Here is a 16043-nt window from a genome sequence, read left to right as displayed (position 1 = left end):
ATTGCTATCGACTTATTTTGTCTTCTCCCATTTCATCAAACCTCTGGTACAGGTTTCGCTGTTTATTTGAATAATATCTAAACAACACACGATAAATCTGTAAGTGCCTTGAAACAAGGCTATTGTCGACATAGAAGTAAAAATCAGTGGAGCTGTAATGACGTCAAAAACTTGAATCCGTCGTCCGCCATCTTAGTTGCCTCAAAGCATTACCTTCAGCTGTTTTGATTGTTTCAAGTCGTGAAACGAAATACAGACTCCCGAAGAAAGGAAAGGAATACTAAATAAATAAAATTATAGCTGTCTGTGGCAATATGCTTCATTGATTGAAATGTTAGAAAACGGAAGATTTGAAACGTACCCTTAGAACAATTATACATGAATGTGCTTAAACTGACACACAATATTTTTAGCGCAACGCAGTCTGACTTTCAAAAATCCCTACAAAAGAATGGCCCTGACTAACATTAACCTATACCTTTCACAAATCACTTACCTCACAAAAATCTTCGTTACTGGAACTACTCCAATACAGCGAGCGCCACTACTGCCAGCTAAATAAAAGATTCAAACTACTGAAGGCACTAACTACTGATAGGCATAGTTAGCAAATGAAAGATTTTAATAGAGAACAAACAACGTATTTACCTTAATAATGTTCAAAACTCACAATATACATATCTGTTCATGACATCCAGTTTTAAAAATTTCAAAACTCCGCCATCTCTCTCCCCACATCCACCACTGCTGGCGGCTCACCTCCAACTGCGCAACGCTACGCGCTGTTCACAGCCAGCTGCCTAACACTACAATGGCGAGTATTACAACAATGCAAAGCAGCCACAGACTGCACACAGCACAGCCAGTGATTTTCATACAGAGGTGGCGTTACCAATAAAAAAACCTAAACAGCCTACTTACATAGCCCCCATGCTCCCCACAAAAAATTTTACAAATTGTTTTGGGCACTGGGCAATACATATTTGTTAAAATTTTTCATAATCGTAATTACAATAACAAAGAAATCAAATGCACACACTTATTGATACAATGTTGGTCAAAAGCTAAAATTTTCTCACAGTCCATAAAGACAGTCCTGATCGTTTATCACAGTAAAATAGTAGTGTTTTCTCAAAGTCTGAGCAGTAAAAGAAAATGCACACGGAAGTAGTGGATTTCCATGCAGTCTTGAAGAAGTAGCGTTGTCCTTCCAACGGAAAGACCGTGCTGACTCTCCATGCAGACAGGTTATGGGCCACAACAGAGCAAACCCACAGCAGAGTCAGTCGAAATTTTGAAGAGTATTGGTAGGTAGGTCATCACAGAGCAGACCCACTGTAGTCCTGGTAGAGATTACGGTATTGGTGGACCACCAAAGGTGCAGACCCACTGCAGTCCTTGCAGAAATAATGGTACTGGTGAGTCAGCAAAGGTGTAGACCCACTGTAGTCCTTGTAGAAATGGCCAGCAGCCATCTGTTGTGACTGTGCAGGTGCACAATCACCATTTAAGAGTCTTGCGGACAATATAGCAAGTCCATAACCACCACTTGTGCACTCACAAAGTTTTTGGAATTGTCCTTAGAACCAGCAATGCTGTTATCCAGTCCCTTGCTGAATTATTAACACACGTGCAAACACTAACAGTCCCTACTTCTCACATATTGTCCATATACTATGACCAACAGAAATGTGTGCAGTGAAATGGAACTTACAAGTTAATAATATGATGAACTGGTGTCAATTACAATCTTATAACATAAGAATACAATTACAAAGGTACAAAAATACATCATTAAAGAACATAACAATACAGATAACATTTGGAGTACAGGCTTTACAACAGAATAGAAATAAACATATACATCAATGTTACAGGAATTATGAGATAAGTAGATACATAAAAGATCAGAATAAATTTTGAAACATCAACTTCACACATGAGCATTAAAACCAAACAGAATAAATAATGTCTAAGCATATTTACAAGGTAAATAACATATTATTAATGCCAATTATATTTGAGGATAATAGTATTCCTCATCATAGTGAATGTAGCTTAGTATTAGAAAAATTCTACAACATAAGTCTTATCAGATAAACACATAAATACAGGAAAAACATAAATACCCAAGGGTACACAAACATATAGCGGAATAGTACAAGGAAAGGACAGGGTTTGTTTTACTGCAGTATTTTGCAAACAAAACTTTGTTTACTTCTCGGAGATCTCCCTTTGTTCTTCATTATTTCCAAAAGTCCTATTTATACCTGTTTTCTGTACTTTTCTCGTATAGCCTCTCAGTGCATTTCTTCAAATTCATCGCAACTCATTCTCTTATAGGCTACCCCCTCTTAAGCTAACTTAAATCTACTGAGCTCAGATGCTAAACTAAGGGACGAGGCAATGCAGCAGCACATAAAACGATTAATACAAACAGCAATGAAAAAAAATGGAAATTGTCAAAGCAAGCTGCAGTAAATCTAAATTACCAAGCGAAGCAACATTACAACTAATATGAGCCAATGTGCAGCAACAAGAAAAATAAATCAGTAGCATAACTAGATTAACAGAGTAATGCAAAGTGAAATTTAATAGCACTATGCCTGGCAAACAGCAGCTTATATCTAAACATGACAAAGCTCAAGCAGAAAAAAATATTACACTAAAGACAACAAGACAGATAAGGGAAATGTCTATTCACATCTTAATGTCTATGCAATTAAAGTGGTGCACCACAAGAAGTTATTCTACCAAAAAATTACCAAGTAGTTGAAAAGAAAATTCCATATGCAATTCCTGTGAAGGGAAATGTCTTTTTATGCTCCTTCGTTTTTTTTGAATAGATCATAAAATTATTTACTGGATCTGTAGGCATAAAATATTTATATTAGTACATCTATTAAATTTTATTTTAACCAATGCTGCAGTGCAGCTAGAAACTAGACATTAAACAAATTGAGTAAATAAATACATAAAGCAAGCCATATGGTATTTCTCTCAATTAGCAAGACAATAGCCGTGAAATGTTTCTCATCGTTTCATTAGGCATTTCAGTAAATATCATAAATTAAGAGCTCCACAGTGTAATCATATGTTTTCAAGTTCGACCGTGTCGTTTTTGCAATGCTCTCTACAAAGGAACGTCAATAGCGAGGATAATGGCCTCCCTTTTTTTTTTCTTCTTCTCCACCTGCGCCTCTGGCACACACTAATGACTTCTTTCCAGGCGACTGTCGCCCATCTGTGTGCCCACGACGCATTACGTGCAGGTGGTCACTTAACTTTCTTACGGAAATATTTACGACAGCAGTTTCCGCTACAGTGACAGTCTCACATAAAAATATTTCACAGGTCAAGAATTAGTGTTGCAAATCTGTAGAAACAAAATCCTACAAATATAAGTGTCCAAAAAAAATATTCGTCAGCATTGTGATACAGTCACGCATTTACATACATTTCATAACTCTTAAAGTACGATTCTTGGTTTCCAACCTCCTCTTCCACAAGTCAGAGTCCCTAACCACTACTCAGTATTCCTTACCTTATTCTTCGACACTTCTTCAATATTTCCTCATAACAGATACATAGCATAATCTAATAACTCATATAGCATCAGCTTATTAATCATAAACATACCTCAACAGCATAATACACATCGTCATCGTAAAAATAACATCATAACACCTCAGTCAAATCTCAAAATCGTCGTAGCTTCCTCCAATAATTTCAAAACCTAAAAAAAATTCTCTGCTCATGTCAAAAGTGTCATCTGCCTCAAACGTACTTTAAAAATCGTGATCCCATACCAAATATATCATTCAAAGCTCTCATAATATCACAATGGGTCCGAAAAAATATGAACAGTTCACAAAGGACAGACAAAATACAATTTCGTAAGTGTGAAGTTACCCAACTGTGTAATTGCGTAAACATGTGTCACTGATGAAGTAAAAAAAAGTTTATCTCTCAGTTAAATGATCAGATAGCTGTGTAATGTGTGTGTTAGAGAAATATGGTACCGATGTGTAAAGTTGTATAAGCAAATACCATATTAGCTAGGGCTCCTTGTGCTTGCCAAACACATGGTACACAAAGTAAGCGTGTACCCCCCTGAGGATTAATGTAATTATATCCTCAGGTGTTACAGATTATTGCAATGGAAGGAAATGTATCACGGAAAAACTTTGTATCATTGTACTTCAAACATCTTTAAAAATAAATGTTTTAAGTACAAAATTAATCACTCAAATGCGTGTCCTGTAGCGCTAAATGTGCGTCTTGCTATAAGATAATTCTGTGGAAGTGTCGTAATTATCGTCCTCCAAAAGCTAAGTTCTGCAGAAGTCAATGTACTTACCTCATGATAAACAAAAGTGAAATGCTTTGAGTATAGATATCGTAGTTATAATGCTTATTGGCGTGATGAAGAAAGTACTGTACAGTAACGTATTGTTGTGCCACGAAAAAGGCTGTCTCATTGTTGCTATACCACAAAAGTTGCTACTAAAACATGTTTTACTTTCCAGAATAATACATAAAACTGTGCAGACATAAAACAGAAACACCGCAAAAGCAACATTGTAAATTGTCACTCATTAGTAGCGTCGTGATAAAATTGTGTAGCTGTCACATTAACTAACCACTGTGTCATCTGGTATCTCACATAAAGTACTTTAAATCCAGAATGTATTTTCGAGTAAACCAAAATGTTGCATGTTAACAGTTTCTAACTCTGACAAAGCATACTAGAAATGTGAAGTGAAAAATTTTGTGGCAAATACAAAGTTTAAAAGCAGATTATCTTTCAATAAACGGTTTTACATGTGAAATGTGGTGTAAACCTTTACTCTTCCTAGTGCACAGAGTTTCAACTTCAAAGCAATTATCATGTTGTATACATCGGCAAAGAATGCTACAATTTTTCTCAAGGTTAGCGTCTTATGTTATTTTTCTCGGAGCCAGTGGGCGAACGCGGCTGCCTGCTTGTGCGAGTCATTGTCTGTCTCTTTGTTGGCGCGCGTCGTTACTGGGATTAGGAGACCTAACTTCTACAAATTCGCCTTGCCGAGAGGGCCCAGCTCTGTTTGAATCCCGCCAGTTCTGATGCAATTCAGGTCTGTCGTTACGATCATATCGTCTGTCGTCATGTCGGTAGATTCCATAGTTTCTTTCTTGTCGGTCAAGTGGTGGAGAATTTCTCCCTGAATTTTCATTGCACGGTGGACCGTTGCGTCTGAAGTTATTCTGTCTCCCGTGATAATAATAGTTCTGGTTTCCATATTGTCTGTTTCTATGATTGTCTCTGTTATATTCATTACTACGGAAATGCGATCTTTCTCTGTCACTATTACTCTGCCAGTGGTTGTCATACGGGTGGTGTCTGTTTTGGTCACGATTTGCGTTGTAAGAATAGACTTGTCGTGTCCAGTTATTGTTTCTGTCGTCACGGAATTGTGACGGATGTGACCTGTAGTGATTGTTTTCCTGTTTTCGCACCCGGCGACTGTCTGTGTCAATTTCTAATTATTGTAGGAGTCCCTGAAAAGCTTCAATGTCGTCTTTGCAACGTCCTGCTAAAATAATATGTCGTAAATGTTCAGGTAGTTTGATTAAGCAAATGCGGATGAGTTCTGAGGGGCTGTATGGGTTTGAAAGATACTGATTCTTATACAACATGTCTTCAAAATATTTCATAAGACTGGAAAATTCAGATTGTTCGAAACGTTTCATCATTATGATGCTATGTTTTACTCAGTCTTGTGTAGTTTGAGACCAATATGCAGAGAGGAAGGCATGATAAAAATCTCCTTCACTGTGACAATCGTGAATGACCGATCGCATTCTTACAGCTGGTTCATTCTCCAAGTAGCCACACATAAATTCTAACCTGTGCTCCAATGACCAGTTGGGAGGAAAACAATGAGAGAATTGATGGAGCCACGCTTGTGGATGAATGTCGTTGGCAGAATTCTTAAATGTTTTGAATTTACGTGTAGTAATAAACAGCTTATAGTCAAAATCATCGTGTAGGCGAGTAACATATCTGTCATTGTTACGTCGTGTCGGCGGTTCCATCTCAAAATTCGGTGCACCTTGCCAATTTCTTTCATAATTTCCGAAGTGTCCTGTGTTATTATCTTGTGGGTGTTCCGTATTTCTAAGTCCTTCTTCCCGTGTTGGGGCGCGAGTGTCCTCTGAAATACGTAATTCTTGTATTACCTGAGTCAGCAGATCTTGTACTTCCCGGATTTCTCTTTGGTGTTGCGTATTAATTTGATTCTGATTTTGTTTGAATTTCCTAATTTGTTCGCACTCTTCTGTGTCATTAAAGGCTACCGGTTTTTTGTCGTTTAGATTATCATCTACCTTCGTAGATAAGTTAGTGAACTGATCCGAAAGTTCGGCTACTTTCTCCGATAGTGAACACATTTCCTCAGTGTGTTTTTCTGAACCAAGTTTTAGAGTGTCCATTTCTGTTGAAATCGAATCTACTGTGTCCTTTAAGTTTTCTTGAGTTTTTGCAAGTTGCGTAACCGAATCGGTAGATGCAACTGAGTCAATTTTAGCCGACAAGGTCTCATGATTTTCATGAACAATGGTTTGCAGTTCTTTTATGGCTGCTTCGTGATTCTGTAATGCATTTTCATGCCGCGAAAAAATAGGTTGAAAATGCTCACAAATTTGTGTTTTTACATCATTACAGACTTTTTGACATTTCGATTCAATGTTATGTAACTCAGTAGTTAAATCTTCACGTGTTTGTTCAAGCTTATGTTCCACTGAGTCTAACTTTTGAAGCTTTTGTTCCATTGCGTCCAACTGTTGCTGTGTTTGTCTCTGGTGTTGTTCCATTGTTTCTAACTTTTGAAGATTTTCTTCCATTGTGTCTAACTTTTGAAGCTTTTGCTGTGTTTGTCTCTGATTTTGTTCCATTTGTTGCATTAATTGCAATAATAATGTATTAGTGTCTCTACGCTTTTTGGCAGTGCATTTTCACCGGCAACATTCACATTTTGGCAAGCAGAAAATGTGTCTTGACTCATTTGAGAAAACGGTGAGGACCCAAAACCTGAATCTACAGTATTTGCGAAACTGTGTCCTGTCATTTCGGATTCCTGAGGCGAGCTGTTGCCGACCGATCGATCGATAATGCTTCCCTGTTCACTACCTGTTTCACTGTCTACACCATTATTTGCAGCCCGCTCCATTTCCCTATGCACAGTTACCAAATTACTACTTTGAACGTCTGTTAATTCATTACACAGTGGTGCTGGCAAGCTACGCTCGTCGTCACTATTATTTCTCAGTTTACTTTGGAGCCTAGCGTTACGTTTCTCACACGCCATTATTGTCAAAATATTTCACACGATAACACAGAAAAGCACAATTTGAAAAGCAAAATAAGATAACACATTAACATAGAAATGGAAATAATGTCTACTTAAATACTTGGTGCAAATCTACATGCATGTCACAACTGTTTTACTGTACAACAATGAAAGACTGCAACTACAAAGGAGATTCTCTCTACTATTACGCGCTAGCAATAAACAATAGCTACACTAATTACACAAACTACAAGAAAAAATCAGAAGATTCCAGTGAGGTATCCTCGACTAAGGGTCGACATATGAAACGTCCCCTTAGAACAATTATACATGAATGTGCTTAAACTGACACACAATATTTTTAGCGCAACGCAATCTGACTTTCAAAAATCCCCACAAAAGAATGGCCCTGACTAACATTAACCTATACCTTTCACAAATCACTTACCTCACAAAAATCTTCGTTACTGGAACTACTGCAATACAGCGAGCGTCACTACTGCCAGCTAAATAAAAGATTCAAACTACTGAAGGCACTAACTACTGATAGGCATAGTTAGCAAATGAAAGATTTTAATAGAGAACAAACAACGTATTTACCTTAATAATGTTGAAAACTCACAATATACATATCCGTTCATGACATCCAGTTTTAAAAATTTCAAAACTCCGCCATCTCTCTCCCCACATCCACCACTGCTGGCGGCTCACCTCCAACTGCGCAACGCTACGCGCTGTTCACAGCCAGCTGCCTAACACTACAATGGCGAGTATTACAACAATGCAAAGCAGCCACAGACTGCACACAGCACAGCCAGTGATTTTCATACAGAGGTGGCGTTACCAATAAAAAAACCTAAACAGCCTACTTACAGATTCTTCTGCTAATTCATACGCCGAAGTGGCGTCAAATCGAAAGATTTGCACCCGGCGAACGCTCTACCCGACGGGAGGCCCTAGTCACACGACAGGGCAGCTTAAGGGGAGGTTTACTATCTTTTGGTTCAAAAACTCGATTTTTTTAAAAATTTCATTTTTGGATCCATAAAAGTGTTTAGAATCCACCCCTGATAGGTTTTTCCTAATACGGAACGGAAATGTTTGTTATTCGCGGTTGAACCAAAAAATTCACCTGTCTGAATTCGGCCTTTTTCACGCACCAGTTTTTTTTTCGGGAATTTCTACTTCGTAGCCGCGAAAAATTATTCTATGTGCTTGCCCATGACTAAAACCGATAAAGTGATCAAGGAGCTTACGACGTACTACGGCTTTACAGTCCGACGGCATTCCAGTTCGGTGGAACAGGTGAAGAAGGCAATCTGGGCAACGTATTTCCATAAGTGTTCGACGGATGACCACCCACAACACCAAAATTGTCCGGCTGGGGAAACTAGTTGGTGCAAGTGGCGCATTGCAGAGGCTACCGGACATCTGGACGAATATCAACACGACCAGCCGCTCTCCAAAGAAGCTCAAAAAGTCATTCATCCGATCTACCAGGCCCTTTCGGAGGACGAGTTATTGTACCGATACTTGGGAGGAAACACACAAAATTCAAACGAAAGTTTGAACGCGTGTGTTTTTGGAAGTTAGCCCCCAAGCGTTTGCATTTTGGTGCGAAGACTGTGGAGATTGCGACTTTCCTGGCAGTGAGCAGATTCAACGAAGGGTATTCAGCAATTCTGAAGACCATGACAACGATGGACGTCACCCTGGGACTCTATTAAACGCAGTTCGCCAAGCAATCGGACGACCACCGGATTCAAGCTGCCGGAAACCGCTTGTCACCGGCGGTACGAGCGGCTCTGGAGCAGTGCAGGATGACCCAGATCGAGCAAAACGCCCTCTCTGAGGAAGAGGAAGGACTAGTTTATGGACCCGGAATAGCAGATTGAACGTAAGTTGCGTAATATTGCATTTATATGTAGTCAAAACGTCAAACGCGTTTTCCTCGAAATGACTTTTTTTTTTTTTTATCGCGCGGTATGATAACTTCAAATCTACGCCGGCAGGGGTGGCCGAGCGGTTCTAGGCGCTACAGTCTGGAACCGCGCGACCGCTACGCTCGCAGGTTCGAATCCTGCCTCGGGCATGGGTGTGTGTGATGTCCTTAGTTAGGTTTAAGCAGTTCTAAGTTCTAGGGGACCTCAGAATTCAAGTCCCATAGTGCTCAGAGGAATTTGAACCATTTGATTTCAAATCTACTGAACCGATTGGCATGATTCTTTGTTTCCGACGAAGTTAACTAAAATGTCTAGGAGTTGTATCACTTTTATTCCGATCCATAAACTATAAATATTTTTACTTGGCCGACGAGGTCGAAAAATCGATGAAAAAGCCCTATTTTTTTTCATATGGCCGGCATTTTGTTTCGTATGGTCCAAATAACTTAAGCGAGCTACAACTCCTAAAGACTCTTGTATACTTCGCTAACGTCAAATCAATTTTGATTTCAGACGAGCCAGCTGACCTGTGATATACCACGGATGAAGGTCTACATCGAAATTTTGTTTCGTTCCGACGGCACTTCTGCCTTTGCTCTTCGACATTTCCGGTCGAAAAAATTCCAATTTGTAGAGAAAATATCAATAAACAATTCTGACCAAATTTTACATTGATATCTATAATAAATCCCGAGAAAAAAATTCTCGAGGAACATGCTTTTTTTCAGGCCAAAGATAGTAAACCTCCCCTTAAACCTACATGAGCATTCTACTTCACACTCGTACAAAATGTTAGATGCAGATATTTGTACGTGTTGACCAATTCCAGTTGTGACTCATTTATGCTTCAGTCAAATAATACTATAATTTTCTGGTTTTTTAAATGCACTGTTTTACGAGGTTCACTCCAAGAGAAATGCACACTATTTTTTTTAAAATCCATCTTTTATTCTACATGTTTGAAAGTTTTACAGTGTGTGATACATCCTTTAGGAACAATATTTTCATTTCTCCACATAATTTCCATCCCTCTCAACTGCCCTACACCATCTTGGAGCCAGCGCCTGTATAACCTCATGGTAAAATTCTGGACCAACCTGTTGGAGCCACTGTTTGGGAGCGTGCACAAGGGAGTCATCATCTTCAAACCTTGTTCCACGAAGAGAGTCTTTCAGCTTCCCAATTCGTTCACTGTGATGCGTTTGTCAGCAGTCACATATTCATTAACTCTCTGCACATTGTCTGGAGTGTGTGCAGTACGAGGCCTGCCGCTGCGAGGACAGTCCTTAATATTGCCGTGCCAGCTTTCATCACGTAACCTGGTTGCCCACAGACTAACTGTACTGCGATTAGCCGCGTGGGATTAGCCAAGCGGTTTGGGGCGCTGCAGTCATGGGCTGTGCGGCTGATCCCGGCGGAGGTTCGAGTCCTCACTCGGGCATGGGTGTGTGTGTTTGTCCTTAGGATAATTTAGTTTAAGTAGTGTGTAAGCTTAGGGACTGATGACCTTAGCAGTTAAGTCCCATAAGATTTCACACACATTTGAACATTTTTGTACTGCGATCGACAGCAGCATCTCCATACACCTTTTTCAACTTCTTGTGGATGTTTCCCACTGTCTCGTTTCCACAGCACAGGAATTCTATGATAGCACGTTGCTTCTGACGAACGTCAAGTGTAGCAGCCATCTTGAAGACATGGTGTGATGGCGTCACTCACAGGAACAGGTTGAATTAAGTTTGAAAACAAGTGAGAAGGATGTGTCTACACACTGTAAAACTTTCACACATGCAGAATGGAAACTGTATTTTTACAAAAATAGTGTGCATTTCTTTTGGAGTGACCCTCGTACATCTGTGAACGTATAAAGTAAATTGTCAGTCTTTGCACCTATTTGAAATCTTATCGAGATCTGAAGCGCTTTTTGTTCAGATTTATATGACAGTATATCGTTATAGGCCAACGGCTTGCCATAGTGGTAACACCGGTTCCCGTCAGATTACCGAAGTTAAGCGCTGTCGGGCTGGGCTAGCACTTGGGTGGGTGACCATCCGGTCTGCCCAGAGCTGTCGGCAAGCGGGGTGCACTCAGCCCTTGTGAGGCAAACTGAGGAACTACTTGATTGAGAAGTAGCGGCTACGGTCTCGGAAACTGACATACGGCCGGGAGAGCAATGTGCAGACCACATGCCCCTCCATATCCGCATCCAGTGACGCCTGTGGTCTGAGGATGACACGGTGGCCATTCGGTACCTTTGGGCCTTCATGGCCTGTGTGGGAGGAGTTTAGTTTTTATAACGTTATAGATAACCGCAACATATGCCAAAAACGTGTAGTCGCTATTAACATCGTTTGCAAGGTCATTAATATACGACATGAACAGCAAGCGTTCCAGCAACATTCCACATGACGGCCTAGTTTGTAAGACACAGACTGAAACTTGATGATTCTAATGTGAATCATAGTACGTCTTCACACAATTACTACTTAATACCACATCAACTTATTCTGAGCATTTAATACACTGCAGCCCATCAGCTAGTTACCGCGATCCACGACCTTACACAGACAACCGCACTCGGCTACGGCTACCAAACAACTCTGTCAGCGACAGCGGAGCTTCTCATACGGACCGATCAGCGTCGAGTAGAATCCATGCTGCCTCACAAGGTCTCGTTTCGTTCAGACAATAAGAAACGCTGTCTCCATGTCAACTGTGACGCCTTAGTTCACAAGCAAGACGCCACATCGTCGCAATATGGTCCTCAGCGGTGCGCTTGTGACATATTGCACATTAGACAAGCCCCGTACCAATATAACTATTATGTTGGTGCATGTTCGTAGCTCAATAAACACAGCAGGCGCACATAACAAAGACGTTAGTCATCAATAACATATTCTCTTTCTTCATTTACAATAGTCTGCCAACGCTGGGGTAACGATTCGATGCCGCGACTGTAGAAATCACATGGTTTTGAGGTGAAAACTCGTAGATCCACGTTGGAAGCGAATTTTCGTCTGGAAAAGACGTTCAGTGACGGTTGCTCGATAGAAAGCGGAAAAGGCGAAAGTCTGAGGACGGAATATCAGGTGAATAAGATGGGCGCGGAATAACTTCCCAACCTAACTCGTGTATACTGTTTTTCGTCAGTCTATCAGAACGTGGGTGGGTTCTATCGTGGAGTAACAACACTTGAAGCAGTTTCCCTGGTCGTTGGTCTTGGATTGCGTCTGCAAGTCATCTCAGTTGTTGACAATAAACGTCAGCAGTGATGTTTACATTTCAGGGAAGCAATTCGTAGTAAACCACACCATCGATGTTCCACCAGATGAACAATATTATCTTTTGGGGATGCGCTCAGGTTTTTTTTTATGCGGAATTAGTGCTTTACTTGGGCTCAGTGCTTCATTTCGTTTCCATGTCTTACAAGGGAACCACCCCATCGCACCCCCCTCAGATTTAGTTACAAGTTGGCACAGTGGATAGGTCTTGAAAAACTGAACACAGATCAATCGAGAAAACAGGAAGAAGTTGTGTGGAACTGTGAAAAAAATAAGCAAAATATACAAACTGAGTAGTCCATGCGCAAGATAGGCAACATCAAGGATAATGTGAGCTCAGGAGTGCCATAGTCCCGTGGTTAGCGTGAGCAGTTGCGAAACGAGAGGTCCTTGGTTCAAATCTTCCCTCGAGTGAAAAGTTTAATTTTTTATTTTCAGCCAATTATCAAAGTTCAGGCACTCACACATAATCAACTTCGCTTTCCAAAATTCCAAGAGATGCTCAGATTTGCTTGGACATATGCAGGATTTGACGGTCTACACACGGAAAATTTTGAAAACGTTAAAAGGGAAAATTGTGCGAGTGTGGAACTATTGCATTCATTTGTTGCAGTTTATGTGACAAACTCTTATGTTTTCATCACTTTGTTCGGAGTGATTACCACATCCACAAGAAAACCTAAATCGGGGAAGGTAGAAGAATATTTTTACCCATTCGCCAAGTGTACAAGTTAGGTGGGTCGACAACATATTCCTGTCATGTGACGCACATGCCGTCACCAGTGTCGTATAGAATATATCAGACGTGTGTTCCTGTGAAGGAATCGGTTGACCTATGACCTTGCGATCAAATGTTTTCGGTTCCCATTGTAGAGGCACGTCCTTTCGCCTACTAATCGCACGGTTTTGCGGTGCGGTCGCAAAACACAGACACTAAACCTATTACAGCGAACAGAGACGTCAATGAACGAACGGACAGATCATAACTTTGCAAAAATAAAGAAAGTAAAGTTTTCATTCGAGGGAAGACTTGAACGGAGGACCTCTCGTTCCGCAGCTGCTCACGCTAACCACGGGACCACGGCGCTCCTGAGCTCACATTATCCTTGATGTTACCTATATTGCGCATGGACTACTCAGTTTGTATATTTTGCTTATTTTTTTCATAGTCCCACACAACTTCTTCCTGTTTTCTCGATTGATCTGTGTTCAGTTTTCAAGGCCTATCCACTGTGCCTACTTATAACTAAATCTGAGGGGGGTGCGATGGGGAGGTTCCCTTGTTAGCATAAAGACACCATTTATCGTCACCAGTAACGATACAGGATAAGAGCGGTCGGTGTTGTTCACGAGCCAATTCGTTACGAGCAAGCAGGGATGCGCCTGGTTTTTGTGATTTTGGTGGTTACGGATTAGAGAATGCAGTATCCAAAACCCGATTTTTTTAACATCCTCATTGCATGTAAATACGCGACGGTGGACTGATCACAACTTATCTTATTTGCCAGTTCTCGAGTACAGTGACGTGGATCATTGTGGATAAATGCGATCAAACGATCTTCATCAAATCCGGAAAATCTTCCTGAACATGAAGAGTCGCTAATGTCAAAACGATCCTCCATCAAACGATAAACCATTTTCTTGCTGTGCTATGTGCGGTGGCATTTTCGTCATAGACGGCGCAAATGTTTTCACCTCTCTACTGAATAAAAAGAGAAGAATATGTACAAAATGTTCCGATTTATCCTGATGGCACTCCATTTTCTAGCACCCAAAGTTCCATTCACTATGAAAAAATGACACTGTCTAAATGAACTACAAATAAAAAAATGACAATCGATAAATACTCCCATATCAACTGGAATACTGGCGTGCAAAACAAAAACGATATGAACTTATGAACCAGTCTAATATAAAGATAACAATTTCAACGTCTATTGATAGCTCTCCATCCAAGATAACACGTTACATGCTTCTTACCAATTTTGTTTGAGACCTCGTATAGCCGTACTTCTGTTAATGAACGTTGGTGTCATACCGAATCAAACGTTTTGCTGAAGTAAAGTTGCATTTGCCTGACTACCATGATCCATGGCTAAGCATCTCACATGAGACAAGCGTGATTTGTTTTTGCACAGACTGAGCGCGATTTGCCTCACGTTTCTATGGCAACACCTCAGTGCAGCCGCATTTCTAGGCAACTACGCCTTCAGGCAGTGTTGACGGCAGCCTTTTGTGTCTCACGCTTGAAAGCTGGCCAAACTCTTATCTCGCCGTACGGAGTGCAATTACCGCTCTGACGTTAAGGCTGCGCCAACTGGACACGTTGAATCAGCTAGGCTACAGGCACACACACACTACGACAACGAACGGCAGCGAACTGCTTCGTTGGCCGAGATTTGTTGCATGTCTCCGGGTGGCAGATAGGAGTCAAGAAGAGTTTGGCCACGGTAGCGGTTCGATCTGCTGGCCGTAACATCAAGGCGTTGACGGTTGGTTAGTGTTGTCCCCCCTCTCCTAATGTGAACGCTGGGTCGAATGCTCGTTGAGTGAGTAGCGGTTTGTTATGTCTCTAGAGTGGGTGTGTCTACTGGCTTCGAGGACTGCCACCAGCCGCATTTAGTATGTTTTATTCACCTGTTTCGCTGTATAAATGAACAAGAGCAGCATAAGAAACCAAATTAATAGTTTGAAAATACAGTAGTTGGCTGTTAAAGAACGAAAACAGTCAGTAGAATACACTCATTGTGAGCGCGACTTGTGCCTGTCCTGAAAAACTTCATTTCAGAAGTCGCTGTGCATACAGTACCTGCTCTCGCTAAGGGTGTGTATTTATTGTGTTTAAAAATACTGCAGTATAGAGTCGTATATGGAGAGAGTATTAAGGCTGAGAGAGTTTTATTCTCCAGGGAAATGTTCATTGGCCCCTTCGAATTGCGACTCTAAAAACAAACTGAAAAGACTAGACGACAGGAGAGAAATAACTCAGCCACTACAAATTGATATGCACGAAAAGAAAATAGTGTCTTTACTGCCGTCTTTTCGCGGTGGACAACGAAGAGAAATAAAGAAAACTGGGAGTGATCGTTAACTTTCAACTGCAGGTACAACTGTCTTAAAAGAGGCGTCATCTTTGGAAATTTAACGGACCATGCAACTCGTTCAAGCTTCTTCATCTCCCAGTACTTACTGCAACCTACATCCTTCTGAATCTGCTTAGTGTATTCATCTCTTGGTCTCCCTCTACGATTTTTACCCTCCACGCTGCACTCCAATGCTAAATTTGTGATCCTTTGATGCCTCAGAACATGTCCTTCTTCTTGTCAAGTTGTGCCACAAACTCCTCTTCTCCCCAATTCTGTTCAATACCTCCTCATTAATTATGTGATCTACCCATATAATCCTCAGCATTCTTCTGTAGCACCACATTTCTAAAGCTTCTATTCTCTTGTTGTCCAAAGTATTTATCGTCCATGTTTCACTTCCAT

Source organism: Schistocerca nitens, chromosome 9, assembly GCF_023898315.1.
Source record: "Schistocerca nitens isolate TAMUIC-IGC-003100 chromosome 9, iqSchNite1.1, whole genome shotgun sequence".
NCBI classification, from domain to species: domain Eukaryota; kingdom Metazoa; phylum Arthropoda; class Insecta; order Orthoptera; family Acrididae; genus Schistocerca; species Schistocerca nitens.
This window is presented reverse-complemented; position numbering follows the sequence as displayed.